Source organism: Oryctolagus cuniculus, chromosome 1, assembly GCF_964237555.1.
Source record: "Oryctolagus cuniculus chromosome 1, mOryCun1.1, whole genome shotgun sequence".
Lineage (NCBI taxonomy): Eukaryota > Metazoa > Chordata > Mammalia > Lagomorpha > Leporidae > Oryctolagus > Oryctolagus cuniculus.
In genome coordinates this window covers 178032788-178046172 of record NC_091432.1, presented here as the reverse complement: position 1 = coordinate 178046172, position 13385 = coordinate 178032788, and the positions used below count along the sequence as shown (strand labels likewise).

The 13385-nt window shown below is 42.5% G+C and overlaps 1 protein-coding gene across 4 annotated transcripts in view; it reads left to right on the top strand.

The window, feature by feature from the left end:
- Nucleotides 1-13385, top strand: part of TTC39B (tetratricopeptide repeat domain 39B) — a 146389-nt gene that overhangs the window by 65282 nt on the left and 67722 nt on the right. Inside the window, exon 1 of one of the 4 annotated variants that reach the window (XM_017341208.3) lies at nt 913-1051. The exons of the other annotated variants lie outside the window; for them this stretch is intronic. The gene's annotated coding sequence lies outside the window, so the exon portion shown is untranslated. Of the gene's footprint in view, nt 1-912; nt 1052-13385 lie in introns of those variants that run through there. 4 annotated transcript variants of the gene reach the window in all.

The following is a 13385-nucleotide window of genomic DNA, read 5'->3' as shown; positions in this document are numbered from 1 at the left end:
AATATTATTTTAATTTATTTTGAAAGGCAGAGAATTGAGAAAGAGAGAGAGCAAGAGAGAGCAAGGGAGAGCTAGAGGGGGTGGGGAGAGAATTCTCTATCTGCTGGTTCACTTCCCAAACGCCTGCAGCAGCTGGGGCTGAACCAGGGCAAAGCTAGGAGTCATGAATACCCAAGAACTTGAGGCATCACCTATTGTCGCCTGGGGTCACGTAGCAGGAAGCTAGAATTGGAAGTGGAGTCAAGACTGTAACCCAGAAACTCGGATAAGGGATGTGGGCATCCCAAGTGGTGTCTCAACTGCTGTGCCAAATGCCTGCTGCTGAAATGTTATTTTAAAAGCACAGTCCCCCACTACTTTGGTATAATTGTCATATCACATGTGTGTTTAACTTAGTTCAGTAATTTAATGTCTGTGCATTTAACCCATTAGACAAATTTCAGAGAAAATCTTTTTTTTTTATTTTTAGAAGTTCATGAGATATAAAGTCCGATTCCAGCTGCAGACAACAGTCTGTTCTTATATTTTCCCTAAAACAAGTAATGATTTTTATTTCTCAACTGGCCCTTTTTGGTTAGAAGATGAAGCCTTGGATTAGATGAAAAATCACAGAAAATCCTGTAGTTTTTATAAATCCAGGCTGTTTGTATTTTTCCTGCCTATTTCTCTAGGATAATTAAACAGTGATGGATTAGAATTAGGCTGCAGCAGAGATTGGAGGGGGGATCTCCCGGCATCCCTTGCTGCAGAAGCATCCACTACCAGCAGTGAGCAGTGAGTGTAGCTGCCACTTTAACTGACACATCTTAAATCCTATCTTGCAAAGCTCTGGGATGCTGTCAGCCACCTTGGCAACTTCTTTGCTTGTGCCTGGTAATTGAAAGTCTCCTTGGAGAACAAGGAATAAAACAGAATTTGAGGAATTTTGTTGGCTTTTAAATTGAGAATTCTTTTTTATTGACTTTTTAAAATATCTGGTAGAAGAGAGGGAAAGACATCTTCATAGTGGAACTGTATTCATTCCTTCAAAGTTAACAGCTGCTCTAAATCTGTGAGTATGTTGTATTTATTTAGCAGTTCCTAGGAATATGATTATAATGTTCTCTTTAAATCTGCAAGGATTTAGTCGAAGGAAAGCTTTGTAAAAATTGTAGACCAGAGTTAAATGTCACTGGAGACCCGCAGGTTTTGTTAGGTGACATTGTCTGCATTAAAGGCTTCATATATCAGTCTTGCTAGGGCTTCCGCCTCCTCCCACCCCCCTTTTTAACTTCTTAAGGGTGAGTGCTGCAATTGGAGCAAATAGCGCATCTTGCTGCTGCCGCCGCTGCGCGGAGGAGCTGGGCTTTCCGGATGCCATGGCTGGTTTACTGCGGCTGCAAGGTGCTCTTAGGGTTGCTGAGACTCCCCGCTGCAGAACAATGGCAGGATGGTGATGGTTCATGCTGTGTGTCTTATGTCTTCTTCGGACTTCTTTGTAGGGTTTTGTTTCGCTTTGGTAGGGTGATTAACACCTTAAAGATTAGTGAGGGGGCATGCTCTCAAAAATAGCTGTGGGTCCTCGTAACCCTCACCCTCTGACCGAGCTGTACTGGCTGCAGCCAGTCTCCTTGTAGCAGATTGCAGTGAATGACATCTCGCAGAACGTGACCTTTGCATGACCACCCTTTTCTAATTTTGCATTGGAATTGGTGCTGTGCTTTTTTTTTTTTTTTTTTTCCTCCTTGTGACGCAATCCCTGAAGTCTAAACATCTGTCCTTAGTCATCATGTCCCACTTTCCCTGTTTGGAATTCACCAGAGGCTAGCACTGTATCCTTGCTGAATTATGAAATGAATGGATTGTGAGCATTTTGTAAAGACAGAGGTTAGATTCCGATTGCCACCATAACCCCTGTATGTACATGATTTGTCTTTGTTAAAGGCTAGTCATGATTTTAGTTTACTGAACCGATTCATATAATTTGGGTACTGATCCCATTCCTTTATCTTAAAATCACATTAGCTAAAGTGATTTTTAAAAGTTGATATGTTCAGAGATCAGTAGTCAAAATACTTTTAAACACCAACTGGTCCCAGTCATCTTGGTAGATACAGAATATGTTTGACTGAGGCTGACATGGTATATGAGCATTTTGGGTGCCAGAATTTTGGTTGACTTCCTACAGCATAAAATAAATCAAGGATTTTAAAAAAGAAATGTTCTCCACCACCCAGGGATCAAACATCTGCTGTTTTTATTTTTAAACATTTTGTCATACCTAAATACAGCAATTTCACATCTAATTAGGAAGGATTTCTAAAATTAGGAAACTCTGCCTTACTTAGACTTGCAAAATTTTTATATCTGTTCACTTATTTCATTCATTCATTCAACAAATATCTGCATTTGTTGTAAAGCACTTGCCAGACCCTGGGAATATGATGCGGAACAAGATACTGTGTCTGTTCTCATGAAATAGATATTTCTAGCAGGTGAGACAGGCAATCACAAACTAATTATTTCATTGCAATTGTGATTTTTCAGCTGTAGAAGCATAGGTACTTTTTGGCCCAAAGTATACAGGACAAATAAACCCTTCTGGGGCAACTGCTTCTGCTTCAGATCTGAAGCCACACATCCTTCGGATGTTTGAGCTGTAAAGAAATGTAGAAAATAATGTAATTAGTTCAACAAGCATGTGGTAGGCACTGTGTAAGTTCTGGATTTAGATGAGTAAGTAGGAAATGGTCTCTGCACACAGTGTAGTGGAAGAGAAAAGGAAACTGGTTATGTTAGAATAATCTGTATCATCACTTACCTATTTTATTGCAAAAGAAATAAAGTGGATTCTTTTTGAGTCTAATGTGTCAGGCCCAGGACTTAGGGTAAATCAATTTTTTATTCTTTTATTTTATTTATTTTATAAATCTCTAGCACCAACCACTTTAGCACTCCCATTTTACAGATGAGGAAAATGAGGTGCACAGAGGTTAAAGCCATTGCTCAAGGTCATACGGGGTGCTGGCTGTAAGTTATCGTGCTGAAAATAACATATCTGTGCTCCTCGAAGCTGCTGTATTATGTCCCTTAGCCAGAGGCTGACAGGAGAGTCCCTTCCTTTTCTTCTCCTCTTCCTCCTCTTTTCCTGCTTCCTCCTCCATCACTTCTGGATGTCACACATCATGAAACATGAAAAAGGCTCAAAAACCAAGCCTCACGCTGTGGGATATTCCTGACATCTTGGACTTACTTTCCACTTTCTGACACCACATTCTCTGTACATCTTTGGCTCATTTAAGAAACAATGGGATGGCATATATGGGCATAGTATCCTTCAGAAGCAGGTCGGTTAAGGAACATGCAAATGCTACAGCCTAGACAATGAATCTAAGAGGGAAAATGCAACGATTTCTTTTAGGTACAGATGGCTGCCCATCAACATCAGCCGTCTCCCCAGAGTGGCAGAGAGGACTTGCCTCCCAAGTAGTGAGTTAGAACCCTTGCAAATCTGAAAACGGATGAGGATAGAGAGTAACTTTACACTAGAGATATTGACCCCCAGGGCCATCTGTCCACTCCGTTTCTGAAAGGCTCTGTAACTACTGTTCCCCCTTAACTGAGATAAATGTTGCCTCTCTGCAGCCCCTGTCCACTGCTCTGGGGATAAAACCATTGTAGTATCCTGCATAAGTTGACCCAATGACTTTTTCAAATATGTGAGGTATTCTTCCCACTTCCCTCATGCATCTTTGTATTTCCAGGCTCAGCACGCTCAGTTGTGTCATTTCTTCCTTAGGTGATGTGTTTCAGACTTCTCAGCTTTCTGATTTCTTGGCATTTGACCTGTGTGAGTTGCCAGGTGGTGGCAACCACAGCTGGGTGCTATTGCAGGCATAATCTGGTCAGCCCCGGGTGCAAATAGGTCATTTCTGATTGTGACACACACAGTACTCTTCTTTTAATGCTTCCTGTGCTACTTACCAATACCTGTGTGACAGGTCATCACAGGACTTTGCAGGCTTAAAACAGCAATGATTATTTGCTTAAGGATCTGCAGTTTAGGCATGATCCAGAGGGGATGGCTCATCTCTGCTCTCTTGGAATCACCAGAAGTGGCTCAGGCTGTAGGTCCTTGATGGAACATTTACCTTGCTAGACAGGACGAGTTGTTGACTGGGAACGTAGCTGAAACTTTTGGACAGAGCTTAGTTCCTCTTCCCGTGTGCTTAAGCTTCCTCACAGCATAGCAGTGTGGTCCCAAGCTTTAGGTATTCGAGTGACAGGAAATAGAAGCTGCTTGTCCATAAGACTTGGACGCCTCAACTAAAACAAATGTTGGATTGGTCCAGTAGTCACAGAGACCAACTCAGATCAAGGCGAGGGACCACAGACCCCACTTCTTCTTGGGAAGGGTGACAAAGAATTTGTAGCCATCCTTAATGTATCCACTTGACAAATTATTAATCCTCAAGTCAAGCTCCCCACCCCAGCCACAACATATTTCTTTTTTCAAAGATTTGTTTATTTATTTATTTGAAAGGCAGAGTTACAGAGAGGCAGAGGCAGAGAGGGAAAGAGAGGTCTTCCATCCACTGGTTCACTCCCCAAAGGCTCACTCCCCAGATGGCCACAACGGCCAGAGCTGTGCCTATCCAAAACCAGGAGCCTGGAGCTTCTTCTGGGTCTCCCTCATGGGTGCAGGGGCCCAAGGACTTGGGCCGTCTTCTACTGCTTTCCCAGGCTGTAGCAGAGAGCTGGATCAGAAGTGGAGCAGCTGGGACTCAAACTGGCGCCCATATGGGATGCCGGCATTGCAGGCGGCGGTTTTACCTGCTGTGCCACAGTGCGGGCCCTCGGCACATTTTGAAAGCAGTCAATGAAAACCCTAAGAGTTACACTGGCACTCTTGCTAAGGTGGGTCTCTTCACTTGTATTTGCTCAATGGTTATCCTGAAAGTAACAGTTTTGTTCTTCCTAAATTCCTCCTAGTAGGACTCTCTAAGATTATTTGAATCTTGACTCTGTTTATCCTTCATATGAATTAAGCATCCTGCAACTGTGTCATCTGTGTACACAGTAAGAATGTTTACTGTGTCCTCACTCAGGATATGGTAAACACAACATGGGACAGGACAGGCTTGTGGTTATTAGCCACGTCCCTCTAGACTAACATCAAGACGTTAACAGAAATGTCTTATGGCCCTGGTAACTTAACCAGGTAAGAAGTCACTTTACCGTGTTATTCTACACAGTCACTGACAGCCAGAGAGACTTAGGTGCTTAAATGAGGAAGACAAACAGAATGCAAGTTCGATGTGAATTTCATTCACTTACTCTTTTAAATAGTTCATCAGTCCACTGGTGTGAACCTCCTTAGCAACCATTCAAGTGGTATGAGTGGATTTCTTTGGTGTTTATTTTAGATTAGCAGGCTCTTGAATAATTTCTTTAAGGTCATTACAGGTGACTGCATTTTAAAAAGCAGGAAAGCATGGGACAAATCTTGAATTTCTTTTGTGTTTGAGGCTGTAGGACTGTCTTCTCAGGTCATAGCTGGGGCAGAACTTGAGCTTTCCTGTGATCTAGCAAACCAGGACCTAACATAGCTTTTGTTTGCCATTAAACCTTAGAGTTTTTTTTTTTTTTCTTTTGTTGTTGTTGTTGTTCTTCCTAAAGCAATAACATCCCTGTATAGCAAAACCATGTTGTATGACTGTTTGATACCCCAAACTAAATAATTACAGCCACATTCACTTGAAAACAGTCACATATTGAAGGGTTGAAGAAAATTCACCTCTGGGGTCTAATTGTGTACTTATGTGCTTCTCCTTCTGTTTTATTTGTTTTTATACTAATAGATGTTTGTGGGAAAAGCCCTGGTATTTATTGAAAGCTACTTGTTTGGAGATGAAGGTCGCATGGGTATTTTCCATGACCTACATCTATTTGACATAAAATGTCAAGGAACAGACTGTATTTGACACAGCAGTGCTAACAGAATCAGTAAAATTGCCATTCAGTCATCAAACAGTCATTGTGCATCTCTGAGCAAAGACAGACAGTTCCTGGCCTTACACAGCTCATCAGCTACTCCGCACAACTGTATGGTAGACCAGTACTCATGCTGTAATGAATTGTAAACTCCAACCAAAGAACCCAGAGGAGAGATGGACTGGCTAGCCTGAGAAAACTTTGACTTTTGTTTTAGGCTGTTTTTTTTTTTTTTTTTAAGATGTATATATTTATTTCAAAGAGATACAGAGAAGTGATCCATCTTCTGTCCTCTGGTTCAGCCCCCAATGGCTGCAATGGCCAGGTTTGGGCCAGCCCGAAGCCAGGAGCAAAGGGTTTCATCTGAGTCTCACATATGGGTGTCAGGGCCCCAAGCACGTGGGCCATCTTCCACTGCTTTACCTAGGTTCATTAGCACAGGGCTGGTTCAGAAGTGGGTAGCTGGGACTTGAAACGGCACCCAATAGGATGCTGACATTGCAGGCAGCAGCTTAACCTGCCTCACCAGAGCTCCAGCCCCTAGGATGCGATGTTTTAAAAGAAATGATAAACTGTCCCCCTCCACACCCACCTCCAATCCTTATCATGCTGAAACCTGCATTTGCTCTGCGTTCTGAAAATAGCCACATCCCTGCTGGGAGTGACAGAATGAAAATGGCAAAATGCTACTGATGCGGCCTCTCCTCCGTGGCCACAGGAGACAGCCAGTGGGACTGCTGAGTAGCAGCAATGTAATGGCCTCTGTAATGGGAAGTTATTGGCTCCCATCACTTAACTCTTTTAATAACATCAGCACCACTTACGTTTGCTTCCAGTGTGTGATATTTCCATTTAAGAAGTGATGTTACCAAGTGGACCACGTCTCTTCTTCACAGTATCCCTGCCATGTAGGCAGGGCAAGTACTGGGCTCCCTCCTGGGCTTGCTTTGCCGATAGGGACACACCGAGGCCCTTACCTAAGAACCATACCCACACTGTGTTTGTGACAGGAACTTAGCATTGAGTCCTATGTCCCAGCTTGCTTTCTCCTGCATCACACCACAGGGGTGTGCTGGGAAAAGGGCAATGAATAGACTAGGTATGAAGTTTTTCCTCCACCTGGGAAGAGATTTGGGGGGTGTGGTTTAATAAAAAAAAAAAAAAATCAGCAAAGAAAACCAGCAGAATGAAACAGGAGACATCCCTGTGGCTTGCCAGTCTAACATTCCATGGTTACTTATTTTAAATAATGGGGAAGGAGTGTGCTTTACGTTGCCTAAGAAAGGAATTTGGAAAGACACAGCCTCTGGTTTTGCTCTAAATCTGTTAGTAATTTCCTGTGACTGGGCAAGGAAGGTGGCTTCTGTGGACCGTGGAGGGGAGTTTCTTTATTTTTTCTTTTTCTTTTTCTTTTCTTTTTTTTTTTTTTTTTTTTGAAAGAGACAGCAAGCCTTGCTTTCCATTTTCTTGGTGAGTAAAGTCTGGGTTGTGCTTTGTTATTTATAGGAAAAGAAACCTTTATTCCTTCTACGTGTTCTCCCTTTACTCTGGAACTCTCATGTGTGAGCACAGGAAAAAACATTAAGATGTCAGTGATGGTATCATCTGTTCAGATTTTAAGCTGTCCCTGTTGGAGTGACGCAGGTTTCTGAGAGCTGTGGAAGGAGTAAATGCTCTGTGAAATAAACATTTAATCTCTGCATCAGGCCTATATCTCCCTTCTCAAAGGTCCCCTACTCTCTCTTCCGTCCCCGATGAGGTTGGGCGCAGGAAGAAATAGTATAGGAGCAAACACTGGTCTGGGGGGGAGAGTCTCATCCTGTTGTGTTTGCACTGGCTGTCCCTGCTGCCCTGCCCCTGTGACTGCTCACTGTAGTGTGCCCAAGACGCGAGGGCTTGGCATGGCACCAGCTGGTCCACGGGGGCCTGAGGTTGTGTGGCCCCTCCTATTTTATATCCATCCTTGCCTTTTTGTGGCAAGGTCATCTCACCACTAAGCTATCTTAAACAAACAAACAAAAAACACTTACTGTGGGGGCAGGTGTTGTGGTGTGTTGGGTTAAGCTGCTTCTAGGGGTGCTCGTGTCTAGTATCGAAGTGCTGGTTTGAGTCTGCTCTGCTCTGTGTGTTTCCCACTCAGCTTCCTGCTAACATATCCTGGGAGGCAACCATGGTAGCTCAAGTGCTTGGGCCCTGCCCACCCACGTGGGAGACAAGCATGGAGCTCCTGGCTAATGTCTGGCCTAGCCTTAGCTTTTGAGGGCATTGGGGGACTGAAGCAATGGTTGGAAGATCTTTCTCTCTGTATCTCTATTGTTCTGCCTTAAAATAAAAACTAAAAAAAAAAAAAAAAATTCTTGTAACAACTTCAAGCTTATAGAAAAAGTACAAGAATAGTACCTAGAACTTCTGAATACCTTTAATCTAGTTTTAAAGTTTTTCCTTATTTGACTTAGGATTCTGTCCCATATAATCACTAATCACATTGTAATGTGTGTTTTCTCAGTCATTGCAGGGTAGGATTCAGCTCCAGAGATGGTGGTCTGGGAGGATGAATCAGAATATTCCAGTTGAACCAGGGAGCTTCATATTCTTTGCTTTTCTTAGCCTTCTTTTTTCTGCCAAGTTAAACGTCTTCACTTGCTGAACACTTCCTTTTGTTAAACTGTCTTTGAGTGCTTTCTCTCTTTGGCTTTTGGCCTTTGTTACATTTCTCAGCTAGTCTCCTGTTTCTTAAATTTTAACTTTCATTCATTCATTTATTTGAGTAGCAGAGATGCAGAGACAGACAAGTTTACTACCAAAATGCCCACAATGGCCAGGATGAGGAGAAAGAAACTCACCCCGGGCCTCCTGCGTGGGTGGCAGGAACCCAGCCACTTGCGTCATCCCTGCACTTCCCTGCACTTCCCAGGATCTGTACTGGCAAGAAGCTGGAATTGGGATTGGAGCTGGACTCAAACGTAGACACTCCAGTCTGGGATGTGGGCCTTTCAACCGATGTCTACCAAAGATCTTATGACAATCTATCTGGGACATCAGATAGGCCAGGTGTGGCTGGCCTGCTTGTAGGAGAGTGGTATTGTCCTTGCTTTGCTCCTTTGCTTGTCTGTTTAATCAATTGGAACAATGTTATTGCAGATTTCTACTTGGCAAGGCACTATACCAGGTGCTGTGATATAGTTCTGCTTTCTGGCAAAGAGACAATTATTTTTAAAAGGGAAAGAATTAAAAGAACTCAGGGAAGACTATTGTTTTCCTCATTCTGGTTGCTGAGCTTCTATCAATATAGCTGAAGTTGCATTGGGGCTAATGGTCTATTGCATTCATAAATTAGCTTGCAAATAATTTACAGCTTTTCACTAGCATGTTGCCACATTATATATCTTTATCCTAAAAATTTTAATTAAATATTTTTAAAAGATATGTTTTTCAAAGTGGTGAAAATTTGCAAGATTTCTAAAAGTACTAAAATAACTTAGAAACACATTGGAAAGTGATGTATTCTGATTTCTTCACATGGAAAGGGCTAAAAATAATAAATTATGCTGTTTTTACATATGTTTTAGGAGAACTGTTTGTTTTGAGCTATGTATGCTATAAAAAGAATAATCAGTTTCTTTAAATTCTTACTTGAATATTTTCTTTATGAATTTGAACTTAAATTGTTCAAAATATACATGTATATTGAATCTTCCCCTGAAGATTAAAATTGTGAGTAATCATTTTTTTAAATTTAAAAAAAAATAGAATAGCACAAAGAATCTAAAAATCAGAAGCCCCACGGATACTATTAAGGTTCACAGTTATGGTTGATTAAGCACAGTTAGGGTGAGATTATCCAGTGTTTCAGTCCATCACTTTCTTGTTGAATAGACCAATGACAGCTTTGGTTTGTGCTTGCTCTTTGGCCTTTTTCATCTTTTTACTTGTTCCTTCTAAAAGAAAGAGCCAAGGCAGGGAGAAAAAGTTGAAATTATGCTCCTTTGATTTTGATAGCACTGGTGACAGACAAGAAAACGGATTGAGGACAACAGTAAAATGATGTTCGGGGAGTATCTGTTGATTTCTGGGCTGTTTTTACTTTCTCATCCCGAGTAGCATGGGCCACGAGAATGGCTGTTTGAAGGAGTCATCCATTGGGCAGAATTTGGGCTGGTGCATTTTTGTCCATGTAGCTAATGGCTAATAACATAAAGCAGTATGTGTCCAGAGGGCATCAGAAGCCAGCATTTCCTTGCTTTGGAGGACACCATTCAGATTGCTGATCTTATACATGGTGCCTCCCAAAGCATATCAGTTGCTCTATCTACGCTCACTGCTTTCCTCCTCTGAGGAGGGATTTTAGCTTTGATGAAAGAGCTGGCTGTGGTGGGCATTTGGCCAGCTATTGTATTCCGTGTCTGAATGCATGGGTTTGAGTGCTGCCTCTGCTTGCAGTTCCAGCTTCCTGCTTATGCATGCTGGGAGGGAGCAGATGATGGCTGGTCGTTGGTCCCTGCCACCCATGTGGGAGACCTTGGTTGGGTTTCTGGCTCCTGGCTTCAGCCTGGTGCAGCCCCAGTCATTGCGGGCATTTGGGAGTGAATCAGCTGATGGGACTCTGCCTGTCTCTGTCTCTCTGCCTCTCAACAATAAAAGTGAAAAATACAAGAAAAAGCCTGAAGAACAGTAAATGCATTTATAGTAATTTTTGACGTTTTATTTCAGTTTTTCCCTTTTTTAAATAGGCTAGCTTTTATCTCATTGTTCAGGAATATAGCACATGGTATTGGATTTCTTGAGGAAATTAAATTTAAATTGGTTTTACCAATTATAATGTGAATTAGGGGAAAAGTATGAAGAAAAATAGCCATAAACTTTTCATTTGTAAAATAGTTCTACTTAGTGATTAAAAAGTAGAACAATATTCAGGTCAATAATAAAAAGACGTTAATTAATTTAAAATGGTAAAATAGGGGCTGGTGCTGTGGCACAGTGAGTGCTGCAGTGCCGCCATCCCATATGGACGCAGGTTCAAGTCCTGGCTGCTCCACTTCTGATCCAGCTCCCTGCTAATGCACCTGGGAAAGCAGTAGAAGATGGCTCAAGTCCTTGGGCCCCTGTACCCATATGGGAGACCTGGAAGAAGCTCCTGACTCCTAGCTTTGACCTGGTCCGTCCCTGGCTGTTATGACCATTTGGGGAGTAAACCAGCAGATGAAGGGTCTCTCTCTCTCTCTTTCTCTTCCTCCCTCCTTTGTTCCCTCCCTCTTTCCCTCTCTCTCCCTCTCTCCTTCTTTCCCCATCTCCCTCCCTCTCTGTAACTATGGCTTTCAAATAAATAAACACATCTTAAAAAAATTTAAAAAATGGTAAAATAATCTTAATAGACACTTCTCCAAAGATAGACAAATGGCCAATAAGTACCTAAAGCATTTATGGTATTATTAGTCATTTGACAAATACAAGTCAAAACCACAATGAGGCATCACCACACCCACCAAAATGGACAATAATATGTATTAGCCAAGTTGTAGAGGAATTGGAGCGGTCATGCATTATTGATGGAAAAACAAAATCATATAGCCACTTTGGAAAACAGTCTGGCATTTCTTTAAAGTGTGAAAAAGAAATACCATATGGTTTCAGAATTCCAGTCCTAAGCATATACCCAAGAGAAATGAAAATGTCCACATAAGAACTTGTATACACATGTTAATGGTATTATTCAGAAGGGCCAAAAAGTAGAAATAATCCATATACATCAACAAATGAAATAATAAACAAAATGTGGTATGGCTATGAGGTGGAATATTATTTGGTAATAAAAATGAATGAGGTCTGGGGCTGACGCTGTGGTGCAGTGGGTTAACACCCTGGCCTGAAGCACCAGCATCCCTTGTGGGCACTGGTTCTAGTCCCGGCTGCTCCACTTCCAATCCAGCTCTCTGCTATGGCCTGGGAAAGCAGTACAAGATGGCCCAAGTCCTTGGGCCCCTGCACCCGCGTGGGAGACCGGAAGAAGCACCCAGCTCCTGGCTTCAGATCGGTGCAGCTCCAGCTGTTGCAGCCAACTGGGGAGTGAACCATCGGATGGAAGACTCTCTCTCTCTCTCTCTCGGCCTCTCCTCTCTCTGTGTAACCCTTTCAAATAAATAAATAAATCTTTTAAAAAAATGAATGAGGTCATGTAAGATGTTACAACAAAGAATAACCTTCAAAACTAAGTGAAAAAAGCCAGTTATGAAAGACCACATATTATATGATTCTGAAGATATGAAGTGTCCAGAACAGGCCAATCAATACACACAGAAAACAGATTAGTAATTGCCTAGTACTAGAGATGGTAGGAGGAATGAGGAGTGACTGCCAATGGGTTGATACATATCGATGACAATGTGCTAAAGTTAGGGCCAGTGCTATGGTGTAGTGAGTTCACTGGCATCCTATATGGATGTAGGCTCAAGTCCCAGCTGCTCCTCTTCTGATCCAGCTTTCTGCTGATAGTCTGGGAAAGTAGTAGAGGATGGCCAGAGTGCTAGGGCTCCTGCACCCGAGACCCAGAGGGGACTCCTGGCTTCTGGCTTCAGATTGGCCCAGTTCTTGCCATTACAGCCATCTAGGGAGTGAACCAGTGGATGGAAGACCTCTCTTTCTCTGTCTTTCCCTCTCTCTGTCTGTAACTCTGCCTCTCAAGTAAATAAATAAAGCTTTTTTTTTTTTTTTTTTAAAAAAGCTCTAAACTTAGATTGTGGCGATAGTTATATTTCTTTGTGAATATACTGAAAAATTTGGTTATATTTTTTAAGTGGGTGAATTTTATGGTCTGTGAATTATACTTTAATAAGGCTGTTTAATAACTTTTGGGGCAGGTGTTTGGTTCAGTGGTTAGAGCACCACTTGGGACGACCTCATCCCATATCCAAGTGCCTGGTTTGAGTCCTGGCTCCTCTGCTTCTGATTCCAGCTTCCTACTAATGTGCCTCCAGGGAGGTAGCAGATGATGGTGCTACATATATGGGAAACCTGGTTTGAGTTCTAGGCTTCTGGCTTTGGCTTTGCCTAGCTCTAGCTATTGAGGGCATTTGGGGAGTAAACAAGCAGATGGAGGATCCCTCTCCATCTGTCTCTGCGTTTCAAATAAAATGTAAAGAAGTAAAAAAAAAAAAAAGAAAAGAAAAGAAGACTTTTAAAAATTAGAGTGCGGCCGGTGCCGTGGCTCACTTGGTTAATCCTCCTCCTGCAGCACCATCATCCCATATGGGCACTGGGTTCTAGTCCCGGTTGCTCCTCTTCCAGTCCGTCTCTCTGTTGCAGCCCAGAAGGGCAGTGGAGGATGGCCCAGGTGCTTGGGCCCTGCAGCTGTGTGGGAGACCAGGGAGAAGCACCTGGCTCCTGGCTTTGGATTGGTGCAGCGCCGGCTGTAACGG